Consider the following 13,743-nt stretch of genomic DNA (forward strand, 5'->3'; position numbering starts at 1 on the left):
TAACAGCAGTACCAAAGTAGCTAGATTCTGTATTTTTAAATGATCAAGAATCAGTTTGTCAGAAACATAAGCCCATTAAAAATACATGAACAGTGTGATGACTTAACTTTGGATGAGTGTATCACAGAATTGTGGATGATTTGCAGGTGAGGATCTCAGAAATCATCCAGTGTAGTGGACGGGAGCTTGACTCAGGGACTGTAGACAGGGCTGATGTCTAGCTCCGACCTTTGCTCACTATTGACTTAGGCTTCTTACTCAAGTTCTTTGAGTCCCACTTTTCTAACCTGTAAATTAAATCTAACAAGAATAGTTCACGTGTGTTAAGTATTTATTGTATGATTGGATACCTTTTCTGATTTAAACCCCTCACTGCTAAGCCCATAAGGAAAGTAATATTATTTCTATCTTACAGTTGAAGAAACCAAGACACTGACAAATTAAGTAACTTGCTCAAATTATATGATTAAGGAAGTACTAGCCTTGACATTCCAAACCCAGCAGACTGACTCTGCTTCCTAACCACTAAACCAGCACTCCATACTGCTTCTTGTCCGTGTTAATAGCTTGGTTTTCTAGAAAAATGAGTAGTGTAACTGACTATCATAGCAGAAAACTTGACATTCTAACTGTTAGTCACTCAGTCGTGTCTGACTGTTTGTAACCCCATGGACTATAGCCTGCCAGGCTTCTCTGTCCATGGAATTCTCCAGGCAAGAATACTGGAGTGGGTAGCATTTCTTCTCCAAGGGATCTTCCCAACCCAGGGATCAAATCCGGGTCTCCCAAATTGCAGGCAGGTTCTTTACCTTCCGAGCCACCAAGGAAGGCCAGTAAGGTCTCACTAAATGTAGTTATTATTTTCCTTTCCCAGGGATTATTATACTACATTTCACTGCTAGAGAGCAGTCAACATCCAGGCTTCTGTTTAAAATATTGGACTTGGCCTCAGATTCCTTTAAACGTATGGTTGAAAATAAAATTGTACACAACAAGAAGGCTGTGAAAGTAAAGTTGTTGAAAACAAGGATTTACATGTTATAACTGAAGGAAAAATTTGACACCCAGGCAGGTAAGCTTTCTCCCATAATCAACCAGGTGAAGGCAGAGCTTTTCCTTCCTTCCTTCTTCCCCTCCCTCCTTCCTTCCTTCTTTCTCTCTTTCCCCCTCTCTCCCCCTCCCTCCTTCATTCCTTTCCTTTTTTCTTTCCTCCTTATCCTTTTCCCTTCTTTCTTCTTTCTTTCTTTCAGCATATAGGGATGTAAGGATTGTATATACCTGCAACAAGGGTATATGCTACCTTTAACATTAAAATTAAAACACCTAAGTTTATGAACTGTTATTGAAGCTGCTGCAAGTTTGGTGAACCAGTAAAAATAACAACATGATTATGATTTTGATTTTGAGCTTGGTCATAGATAGCTGGAGGGGTTTCCTGGTGACTCAGATGATAAAGAATCTGCCTCCAAAGCAGGAGACTTGGGTTCCATTCCTAGGTCAGGAAGATCCCCTGGAGAAGGAAGTGGCAACCCACTCCAGTATTCTTGCCTGGAGAATTCCATGGACAGAGGAGCTGGCGGGCTACAGTCCATGGGGTCACAAACAGTCAGACATGACTGAGTGACTAACACTTACAGACAGCTGGAGGTGAAGATCTGAGTGTAGAGAAACGCCACTATATGGCTGCCAACTAGATAACTGTACATCTACGATGAAGCTGAGTGCCCAGTAAGCTAAGATGCAATCCTGGTAGTCAGGGGTGGGAGATAGAACAAATCCCAAACTAGAAATGCACAGTTTAGATTCGGTTACATATTGACGGTAAACTTAAAGTTGACGGTGGCATGTGAGACGGCAGTATGTCATGGTTATCATACCTCATGACTAAACGAGGTTAGCAGAGCTGTCTTGCACGGGTTTAAGGATGGAACATTGTAACTACTGGGGATATAGTTTGTAACAGCCCTATGCTAACATAAGCTATTATGTAATAAAAAGCAACTCTGAGAACCCATGCTCCTTCTTAAACTTTGCCCAGTAGGAGAGGTGAATGACTTCTTGGAGTCCTTCAAAAATGCCTTAAGAATTCTCCAGCATGCAGGAGAGTGGTCAGTGGTCAGAACGTGGGGTAGTTAACATGGTGACTCTCGCATGGTCAGTGCTGGACCAGAGCAATCCGACTTTATGTTCTGATTCTTATGAACCAGATGGATGATTGTGCACAGACTTCGTGTGACGGTGTGGTAAGCCTAAAATGATGTTTTATTTCAGTTTGGTCCTCTCAGTCTTCAAAACCTTGATATTGTATTATTCCTTTGCCTATGGTTTTCCATTATTTTACTTTTTTGTAATGTTAATACTACTTATGCTTCAGTTCAATTCAGTCGCTCAGTCGTGTCCGACTCTTTGCGACCCCATGAATCACAGCACGTCAGGCCTCCCTGTCCATCACCAACTCCCGGAGTTCACTCAAACTCATGTCCATCGAGTCGGTGATGCCATCCAGCCATCTCATCCTCTGTCGTCCCCTTCTCCTCCTGCCCCCAATCCCTCCCAGCATCAGAGTCTTTTCCAATGAGTCAACTCTTCGCATGAGGTGGCCAAAGTACTGGAGTTTCAGCTTTAGCATCAGTCCTTCCAAAGAACACCCAGGACTGATCTCCTTCAGAATGGACTGGCTGGATCTCCTTGCAGTCCAAGGGACTCTCAAGAGTCTTCTCCAACACCACAGTTCAAAAGCATCAATTCTTCGGCGCTCAGCCTTCTTCACAGTCCAACTCTCACATCCATACATGACCACAGGAAAAACCATAGCCTTGACTAGACGGACCTTTGTTGGCAAAGTAATGTCTTTGCTTTTGAATATGCGATCTAGGTTGGTCATAACTTTCCTTCCAAGGAGTAAGCATCTTTTAATTTCATGGCTGCAGTCACCATCTGCAGTGATTTTGGAGCCACCCAAAATAAAGTCTGACACTGTTTCCACTGTTTCCCCATCTATTTCCCATGAAGTGATGGGACCAGGTGCCATGATCTTCGTTTTCTGAATGTTGAGCTTTAAGCCAACTTTTTCACCCTCCTCTTTCACTTTCATCAAGAGGCTTTTTAGTTCCTCTTCACTTTCTGCCATAAGGGTGGTGTCATCTGCATATCTGAGGTTATTGATATTTCTCCCAGCAATCTTGATTCCAGTTTGTGCTTCTTCCAGCCCAGCATTTCTCATGATGTACTCTGCATATAAGTTAAATAAGCAGGGTAACAATATACAGCCTTAACGTACTCCTACTTATGCTTAGATGTGTATTTTCGGCAAAATGTTAACTGTAAATTATATATATTTCCTTTGAATCTTTGTAGGATGCATTTTGAGTTTTTTAGGTATATTTTGGTTGTTGTTAAATCATTGTCAAAAGTATTACCAAACTGTCAAACCAATTTGTACTTAAAAAAAATTCCAACAAAAAATAAAAAACACAGAAAAACCAAGATAGTAACCGTTGTTTGTTTTAGTAGAAAAAGTTTTAAAATACCTGATTTGTAATTGAATATTTTAATACAGTCTAGAACACTAATTAGCTTAGTCTGTGGGCTGTTGCTCATGTATTGAGAGTAAACGTTTCCAAACACCAGGATAAAATAAAATATTGCATATTTGTATTAGAATTCATTTTATTATAAGCTTAATTTCTGTGCAACTTCTTTTAATTCAGAAAGGCATAATAATTTGCTTAGCTGATGATGGAAGGCTTGCTGTGCTTATTTTCCTTATGTGACTTAATTTTTGAGTTGTGTAGGAAAACAGTAAAGCTTTATTATATCTATTTCAGCTTTTTAAAATTGAAATAACATAAAAATAGTTTCCTAAATGTTACAAGATTCAGTCTCTTCCAACCACAGGTGGGTTATCAGACTTTTACAGTAGATTCTTTTGTCCTGAGGGTTTCTAATGAAGACTGTGACAAAGCCTCCTTTCCCCAGGTGAGGCTGAACGCTATTTCTAAATAAAACATCTGCTTCCTAGTGCCTAAGGGTCCAAAGGTCTAAAGGTATCATTTTAACTGATGAAACGTATAGAAGAATTAAAGCTAAAAGCTATGCAAATGCAGCAGGATGCCTTTTGTTTGAAATAAAACTAATATATTAAACAATTAGCAAACACGAATAAAATCCTCTCCCAAATTAAATGTTTACCTAAATTTTAGTTATCAACCATGTTGACATCATGAAGAGCTGTCAAGAGAGCTGACATTCTTAGAAGACAGATCTTCACCTGTGACCTTTAAAGAAAGCTGCTTTGTGAAAGCCCCAGAGGCAGAGTGGTCAGACTGGCATTTGTAGAGTGTGGTGGGAGATGTTAAAATAGCAACGCACAGAACCCTTTCAAGCAATTTTTGTGTCATAGAGAGACTTTTGGAAAGAAATCTGTAAGTAGTGATTTGTCACCGCTTATGTAAAGTGGAATAATTTCAGACGGTTTTTTTTTTTTTTTCCCCCAGATCAGAAAGTGCTATACCCAAAGTGAATAATAAATCAAATTTGAATCTTTTCGTCTTGATATATACATCTCTGAGGATATTATTTTCAGAGCTAACATTTATTTCTTCATTCTCCGTAGAACTGAAGTCCAATTTTATAACTTTGCAAATTTTTTTCAATCACTTTCTTTGGTGTAACAATTACAAGTGCAACATATTTGTAATAAAACTGTCAACCATGGTTCAGTTCAAGATGTATCATGGGGAAGTCAGACTTCAGAAGGGGGAAACATGTCTGGTACTTTTCTTTGAGAAACAGTGAAGGTGGATTCTCGGGATGCTTAAGAATCAAATAGTAATTTCTCCCCCATCAAGGAAGTTTGGAATCCAACTTTTTATAATTCTAAACAAAATCTGAGGGTACCTCTAAACTGTTGTCTCCCCCTTTTAGAGCCAACATTAGTGTGCAGCTTCTTTTCCTCAACTGTTGTCTACCCTGAAAAAAAAATATTAGTTACTGCATGCTGGAGAAAGCAGTATTTAACCCTAAATCAGTTGTGGTTTTCTCATCAGTGGGCCTTTTGAGATCATTGTGATTCTTATGGTTATTTTTGTATGTGTGTTTGTGAAATATAAAAATGAGCCTATCTCCCCACCATCCAAAATATGTCTGGAAGATTTGTAAGTCCTCTATTTTTATTCACTTAATAATTCTGAATATGCACTATAATTATTTACTGAGACTGCCCTCTTGAGTTTATACATCAGAGATTTAACCTTGTTGGGGTCCTGGATAGGCCAACCCAAAGTATTTCTCGATGGCATATTGATTGTTGCGAATTAAAATTACTTAAGAAACAGTGGGTGCAAGAGGAACACTTTTGATTCTTCTCTGTCTTATCCTAAAAGCAGCAAATAAATCCCTTATATTTAAAGTTTCCTCCCACACGAGGTACAAGGGTGCCCTATGGCCAGAGAGTGGGAATTCGGGCTGAGAAATCTGTACACTCAAAATCGCCTTGTTACTTCTGTAATTTACTATCCAAAGCCCAAGCTCTGTTTCAGGTCTTCAGAAAATTTTAATTAATTAATTATTTTCACTTGAAGCCCAAGTTCTTTTGTGCTAATTGTTCACGACTTTTTTCTTTGTCCAGAAGTGTAAATGCTGCCCACTCTGCTATGTCTTCTGTTCTATTTCTGTGCCATCTTTTTGTGCATGCATTAAACTTTGTTTCTTTATTGCCTTTTAATCTTTCTTGTGTCAGTTTTATTATTATTCCCGCCACAAGCTCTCTAGATAGGTAGAGGGAAATTCCCCCCGCCCCCCACCCCCTTCCCCCGCCTGTCAATCTCATTGCCCAAGTTTTTGATTTTGTTTACGGGAGTCAAGATTTCCATGATTCATAAGTAAATGTTTGATTATCTGTAGTGTTCGTCTTGTTCAAGGCTTTCATCCCAGTAACACTTTATAATGTAATTTGAGGATATATTGTCTCTGAGGTTTCAGTTTTCTAAGAGTCAACATTTTATAAGAGGAAAGCAGTCTGAAATTACTGATGATCCTTTTCTATGTAAGCCAGCAAAATATTGTACTTGAATACCCTTAAGATTAAAAAAATTATGAAGAATTTTGGATACAGTAATTTAATAATGCATTATTGGCTAGGGTTGCAACCATTGTTTACTTAATATATGGATATAGGTTTACTGTTTGAATGCTGTCTCTTAAAACAAGCTTATATTTATAATTTTCACATTTATGTCTTCTCTTAATTATATTTTAATTCCTAGGAGGGTAAAGGTCTTATTTTCTGCGTGCTTGAATAACTCTTAAAACAGGTGTTTGTTTTGTTTCTTTTTTAATGTAGCAGGCATTTAATTGCCAAAGTAAAGCTCCGCTTCTCTCGTGATTCTGAAGGTTGACTGAATCATAGTGTGGGTATTTTGGTAGGGTATTTGGAATTCCAGAGTTAAATGTCAGGAGAGTATGAGATTAATTGTAATGACCTCCTGCCTTCTGAAGCAGCCAGGTGGTGGTGACTCTGTGTAGAGATTTCCCTGGGCGAAAAATCTGTCCATGGAGTAGAAGTTTAATTACTGATTCTTCTTTGCCACTTTGATCAGTCTAAACCTCTGACTTATATGTAATTTATTACGAAGATATATTATCTAGGAAGTTTCACAGATTCATCTTTAAAGAACTGAACTTCTCAATATGTGATTCTATTATCTTCTTATGTTGGAAATCAGCAGTATATTAGTGCTAAAAAAATAGCATGAAAATTCTTTTATATTGAAATCCTTTAAGAATCATATTGTAATCTCTTTTAAGTGAAAAGTATGAAAAATACTGTGTTTTCTATTTCTGACTAATGTTTTATTAAAGGGAATTTATTTATTGCTCTTAAGTCTTTAGTTCTGATAAGGGATTCTGTTTCCTAATAGCAACATAATGCTTTGAAATATACATTAAATCAGCTTATATATTTCCACAACTAGCTTGTTCAACATCAAAAATAAATCACTACATATTAGGAAATTCTTTCTCGTCCAAGGTTGGAATAATGTAGAATGTCATCTCATTCTGAGATAATGGTGACACAACTCTGATCCTTTTAGTTTTCTTGGCAGAAGGAAAAAAATCTATTCTGGAGTTTACACATTAGTGAAGTTACTTTTATGAGATAGGATTATGTAACAAAGAACAGCCTTTACTTGAGATATTTTAGGCAATGCCTTCTTCTTACAAGTAAGAAATAGACACGTGTGTGTGTGTGCATGGGCATTACTTTAGAAAGTATGTATGGAAACTGTGGCAAACTTTTAATTCACTGGGTTACTTGATTGGTGAAGTTCATTATGACCATCCTGTGTAAGAGAGAGTGATTGTTCATAATTGCCTTGGAGATGGCCATATCCTTTTTGGGGGCATGGGAATTAAATATGAAACTTAATGAGAACCAACTGGCCTGATATGCTTTGATGTTTTGTATTCTAGATTTCAGTCTCTCAAAGCATAAACCTTTGATCTGATCACTATTTCTGGTATATCTGGACATACTTCAGTCATTTAGTTGCATTTCAATAATTCTAATTATTGCAAACAGTGCTGTTTTCCTCCAAAAGAGGGGTACTTAGCCAAGAGCAATTTGTTTGGTCAACACAATGCTTTGTTAGAAAATAAATATTCCTAGTTCCAGGGTTTTTTCAGACTTAAAAAAAATTTGTATTTCGTATTCTTCCTTTAATCATTTACTTTTATCTTATACTCATTTTGATGCTGAAATGTTGTGGTTCTGAAATATAACATACAAATGGACTAATTGGAAAAATTTATTGGAAAAATATTAGACACAAATATTTCATATTAAGAAAAATATCCTGAAGAATGTGACTTGTGTGTGTATGTGCATAGAAGGTGGTAACATGGCTGGATGGCATCACTGACTCTATGGACGTGAGTCTGAGTGAACTCCGGGAGTTGGTGATGGACAGGGAGGCCTGGTGTGCTGCGATTCATGGGGTCGCAGAGTCAGACACGACTGAGCGACTGAACTGAACTGAACTGAAGTTAGAGGAGTTATGGTTGTTGGTTGTAGACTTTCGTACTTCCTTGCCCAGGGGCCATGCTAATGTTCTCTGTACCATTCCAGTTTGTGCATAGGTGCTGCTGAAGCTAGCTGCTTACCTGTAATTCTTGATTTCTCTTGAAAGAGCCTATCTGGTTTTCGTAAAGTGAACTCTGCTTCCATTTCTTATGTCTCAAGAAAAAGAGGGTCTAGTTCTAAACTTTGTAATGTATGTATAATGAGAGTTGAAAGCCAGAACTGGGCCTAAGAAGGAGACTGAAAAAATACCACAGGAAAAATGCCAGTGAGCAGGTTACACAGATGTGAGCACATGTACGTATATGTCCATGTACCCACACATACACACAGAGTTTTCTTTTCTCAGTTACTATTCTGATCACATATTAAACAAAACAGTGCTTTGAGGAAAAGACTTGACTAATAACACTGAAATGCCCTATAAATATTCACAATGGGCTGCAAGCTAGGTGCTGGTCCATTCCACCTAGTATTTTATTTCCCCTGTGACTCCTTTTCAGTGCAAGGAAAAAGATACTTGACTGAACAGACAGGATCAGCATGATACAGGTTCTGGTAAGAGATGCATAAAAGAGTGTTGCATTGAGAACAAAGTCATACCTCATTGCAATTTCAAAATATTTTTAAACATTCTGTAATTTTGGTCAGTGTGTGGTTTCATATTTGCAGTTATAAAGCATTATATTTATGCATAATTTGGAGACTCAACATTTAGTGAGACTGGGGCTTATCTTAAGACATCGACAGCATTTTAGAAAGCGTATGTGTGTGAAAGCTTATGTGTGTGTAGGGAGCAAGCACATTTAAGGGATGGGTTTCTGAAGACCTAGCATAGTTTAAAATTATCATAATTCAAGAGAATTTCTTAGAAGAATAAATATAAGCAGTGGATGCCTCCTTCAAATGCACATATATTCACGTTTCTAGCATATTTTAAAAATCATTTTTCTTTTCTCAGAATATTTTCTAAGATATATGCTGTGACCTAATATTAACATTATGGACAATCAGGATGGTTCAGTCATAGTTTGTATCAGTTAGAGTCCATTTGGAAGACAAAATCCACTGAGTGATTTGAACAAGGAAAGCTGTAATAAAGAATTAGCCATGACAAGGGACTATAGTTACTAAGAGTTGGCTAATAATAGAAAATTCTAAAAAATACAGGATCAGATGATGTAAAGAGGAGCCCCTATCCCTAGGGGTGAGATAAAGCACCCAAGGAGGAACTGCCTCTTCAAAGCTGACATGCAGATCTTAAAAGACACAGCCCAGCTGTGGCTTGCTGAATGACAGATAAATCGTTGTGTTGAGGCTCTGGAGGAATTTGCTAGAAATCTGTCCCTTGGAACTTGTCAGGAACCTCCCTCTGAGGGGGCTGGGGAGTGCTCTCGCCATGATGTCTTCAGTTACAGATGGCCTCAGGCAGATGACCGCGGAAGCTTCTGACTCTGGGTGCAGCCCCTACCGCACTTGCACGTGATGGAGCCAGGTGTTCTGGAAGCTTCTATGCTGCCAGTGCAAGTTCGTGCCCCTGGATAAGCTGCCTCTGCTGCAGGAGCCAGCCTGGAAGCACCCCAGAACCAAGAAGGAAAGGCTTTTTCCCATGCTGTGTTCTTCCTGTAGTCTCTCAACAAATGTTCACATCATGCCAGCTAGCAAAGGAAGAAGTACTTAAAGGGTCCTTCTGTTTTTCACGGAGCAGGTGATGCAGGATGCATTTGAATCCAGCAGACAATAAGTTGGTAACAGGCACAGCCTTTGTCTCAATATTTTATTGCCTTAAAATTTTACGACCAAATGATTCCAGGATTTTTTTTTTTTTTTAACTCCCTAGTACTAAGCACCATTATGGCCACTTAATCACTTGAAAAATAAAGACTATAAAAAGATTTTAAATCATGCTGATGGTAAACGTTAAAATGATGACATAACATGCACCCTGAATCGTATACAAAACACAAAAATGTGTTTCTTACATAGGAAGAGTATTTACCAATTCAAGGAGGTGGGAGGGAGGTTCAAGAGGAAGGGGACTTAGGTATACCTATGACCGATTCATGTCGATATATGGAAGAAACCAGCACAATATTGTAAAGCAATTACCCTTCAATTAAAAATAAATTTAAAAAAGGAGTATTTAATGATTCAAATGAATTTATAATTCAGCCAGCTCATCATCTTAGAAATTAAGCAATTTGTGAGGTATTTAATTTTTTATATTCATATTATTTTCTACTTTGCATAAAATGAGTTATAAATATATTTTTAATCACATTATTTCAAATTTTCTAAGTCAAGTTCATGTAAACTGTGCTTGGTTGAACCATTATCTTACTTTTTGCTATAGGGATAACAGACAGTGCAGAATGATCACTTTAAAGCTGTCACCACTATAAGGGAAAAAAATTTGCTCATTCTTCCAGTGATGATTCAGTCATTTTCCAACATCCTAAAATTGTTCATTCAACCTGTGCTTGACTCATTCTCAATGCAGAGTTAAAATTATATTTTGAGGGGAATTTCCTCAACATTTTAGCCATTTCACTTTTCAGAGTTGTACATTATTTTTAGAGAACAGTAATTTGGTGTTCTGGTCCCAGAGCCCAGCATCTATATCCAAACCTCTAATTTGAATTAGTCACTCTGTAAAATTCTGCATGTCGTTTAAGTCTTCTCTTTATCTTCTCAACCTCTGAATAAGAGGCACAATTTTCACTGATCATGCGGAAACCAATATCACTATTTTTAAAAAATGTCTTCACAGCTAGGAAAAATAGGCTTAAGTTGTATTTTATGAGCATTTTTCTTCAAGTTGAGTTTTCCTTCCGTAAAACCAGTGCTAATGCTACAAGGAGAAAAGCATTTTCCAAGATGGGCACTCAGTCGACATTCCTGGCTTGCGAAAAACAATGATTTCATGTAAGAGGCTGCCAGGTATGCCGTTGGGCTTTATATTAATTTGTGAGACATTCCTTTCATTATGTTCCCTGTTCAAAAATTATACACATTTGAATCAAAGCCCAATGACAGTGTCTAGTAACTGGAAAATATTTATTTCTCCTTGGAAATCTTACCTGCTTAATTACCCAATCTTTTGGGAACACAGCCAAAGCCTGGAGTGAGTCTTTTGTTGTAGGAAGAAAAGAGGAGAATAATTTGGTGCCGAGGGGAAGCAGGTCCTTACAGCTCTCGTGGGCCCTCTTGTCATGTTTGGAGTTCCCTTGCAAGGTGGCCGTTGTCATGTGGTTCTGTGTCATTAGAGTTCACATCAGAGGATAATCCCCAGATAAATCCCCTGTACTACCCTACTTTTTTTTCTTCTGCTCGCAGATATTCATCTCCAACTTGTTCTGACTTTTTCATATTCTGGGAGTAATGGGGTGAAGTTAATATAAGACAGTTAACTCTCTCAATTACTCAGAGGCTAATTATCCAGGCTATTGATTGCACAGTCCAGCCTCTGCTTTTCCTGCCTTTTAAAGGGTGGTTGACTGCCCCTTAGCACTGAAACCAGACAAGAGTAGGGGGTGGAGAGGTAAAGTCATAAAATTCAAATCTATCTATTTTGCAGCTTATTAGCACTAGCTAAGAGCTTAGGTGATTGGCAAAAGTGTGGTTTGGAGACACCTGTATATTTAATTTAGCCTTACTTTTCCTTGTCATCTCTTACCATGGATAATTGAGTTGGCTGCATTATCTTATGTTCATATGGTTAATTCTCAGAAGTTGGGTTTTTATTGCTTTGGAGCAGTGACTTAATTGGTACTTAAGACATCTGAAGGAGGTAGGGTTAGCTATACAAATTTCATTTTTTTTTTTTTAAATAAAGAAACCGAGACTAAGTATTCAAACTGAAAAATGGCAGGTGGAATTGTGGGCTAGAGGTGGAATTGTGGGCTAAAGTGCTTTTTCACTCTTTGGTCTGAGTTCATGGATACACAGATATGGAAGAATCACCTCTTGATAAGTCTTCTTATCTAGTGGTTCCCAGCAGTGGTTTGTGAGTCTAGTATAATACAGCCATGAGGAATTATGGTTTAAGAGTTGGCTTGGGATGTCTCTCAGTTGTACTACTTAGGGCTGGTAGAGCTTGATATATATATTTCACTTTGCCAAATGTATGAAATACAATAAATGCTCAATAAAGAGCCTTGGACTACAAAGAAGGCTGTGTACTGAATAATTGATGCTTTAGAACTTTGGTGCTGGAGAAGACTCTTGAGAGTCCCTTGGACAGCAAAGAGATTGCACCAGTCAATCTGAAAGGAAATCAACCCTGAATATTCATTGGAAGGACATCAACATTCATTCGTGGCCGAAGCTCCAATACAGCACCTGACGAGAAGAGCCAACTCAAGGGAAAAGACTCTGATGCTGGGAAAGACTGAAGGCAAAAGGGGAAGGAAGCAGCAGAGGATGAAGTGGTTGGACGGCATCACCGATTCAATGGACATGAGTTTGAGCAAACTCTGGAAGATAGTGAAGGACAGGGAAACCTGGCGTTTTGTAGTCCATGGGGTTGCAAGGGGTTGGACACAATTTAGCGATTGAACAGCAACAATACAGATTATCTGTCTGTTCATGCTGCTCAACAACAACAATAAAGAGCCATTTTAATTCAATTTGTAGTAAATATAGTTTTAGTGGGAAGAGTACAAATAATAAAATCTCTGAGTTATTTTTAATATTTCAAGAATAAATGGAACTATACATTTACCATTGGCAAGACCACGAGTTGATTCATGAATGCAGGCTTATGTCATAATTTTGGAGAAGGCAATGGCACCCCACTCCAGTACTCTTGCCCGGAAAATCCCATGGATGGAGGAGCCTGGTAGGCTGCAGTTCATGGGGTTGCTAAGAGTCGGATACGACTAAGCGACTTCACTTTCACTTTTCACTTTCATGCATTGGAGAAGGAAATGTCAACCCACTCCAGTCTTCTTGCCTGGAGAATCCCAGGGACGGGGGAGCCTGGTGGGCTGCCGTCTATGGGGTCACACAGAGTCGGATACGACTCAAGTGACTTAGCAGCAGCAGCATGTAGTAATTTAATCTCAAATTATGGTTTATGAGGTTGTCCCTAGTACAGTTCCCTTACTTTATAACTGCAAAAACATAGGCTCAAAGAGCACAACTGTTTTTTTCTTTTCTTTTTTTTTTTGAGTTTACCCAACAGTTAAGGGAAGAGATGCCAATGGGATGAAGATGTAGGACCAGTGGCTCCCAGCTCAACCTTTTCCCCACGATTGTACTGATGTTAGATCATCCATGACTTGATCCCTAGGATCAGGAATTGACCTCCACTTACCTTTCCCTCACTGTCCTACTCAGTCCTCAGTGCCTGTGTTCTTAATTTCTGAATAGAAAATGAGACAAAAGAGTAGCTTTTGTGAACTTTATGAGCTAAGAGGCCTGGGAGAAAAAGTGATGGGCAGCTGTAGTCAAACAAAATGCAGTGGAATGGAGTGGAAATAATGTAACGCAAGCCTTTTAAAAATAGACACACCATCTCCATATTCTTTCTTTTTCTACTGGCTGGGTGTAGAGAATCACAAAGCCCTTTGGGGTAGAAGACCTATAAAGTAGGTGGATCCTGAATTCCTGAATCACTGCACGGAAGAAAGCAGCTCTCTGCACAGGATTATCAGCATTGA

The 13,743-nt window shown here is 38.4% G+C and overlaps 1 non-coding gene across 1 annotated transcript; it reads right to left on the reverse strand.

Annotated features, from left to right (window-relative positions):
* Positions 1-8,050: 8,050 nt before the first annotated feature.
* On the reverse strand, positions 8,051-8,154 carry LOC112447595 (U6 spliceosomal RNA). The gene has a single exon (XR_003035792.1). It is a non-coding gene; the product is annotated as a U6 spliceosomal RNA (small nuclear RNA).
* Between the last annotated feature and the right edge of the window lie 5,589 nt (positions 8,155-13,743).

The sequence above is a fragment of the Bos taurus genome, chromosome 7 (assembly GCF_002263795.3).
Source record: "Bos taurus isolate L1 Dominette 01449 registration number 42190680 breed Hereford chromosome 7, ARS-UCD2.0, whole genome shotgun sequence".
NCBI classification, from domain to species: domain Eukaryota; kingdom Metazoa; phylum Chordata; class Mammalia; order Artiodactyla; family Bovidae; genus Bos; species Bos taurus.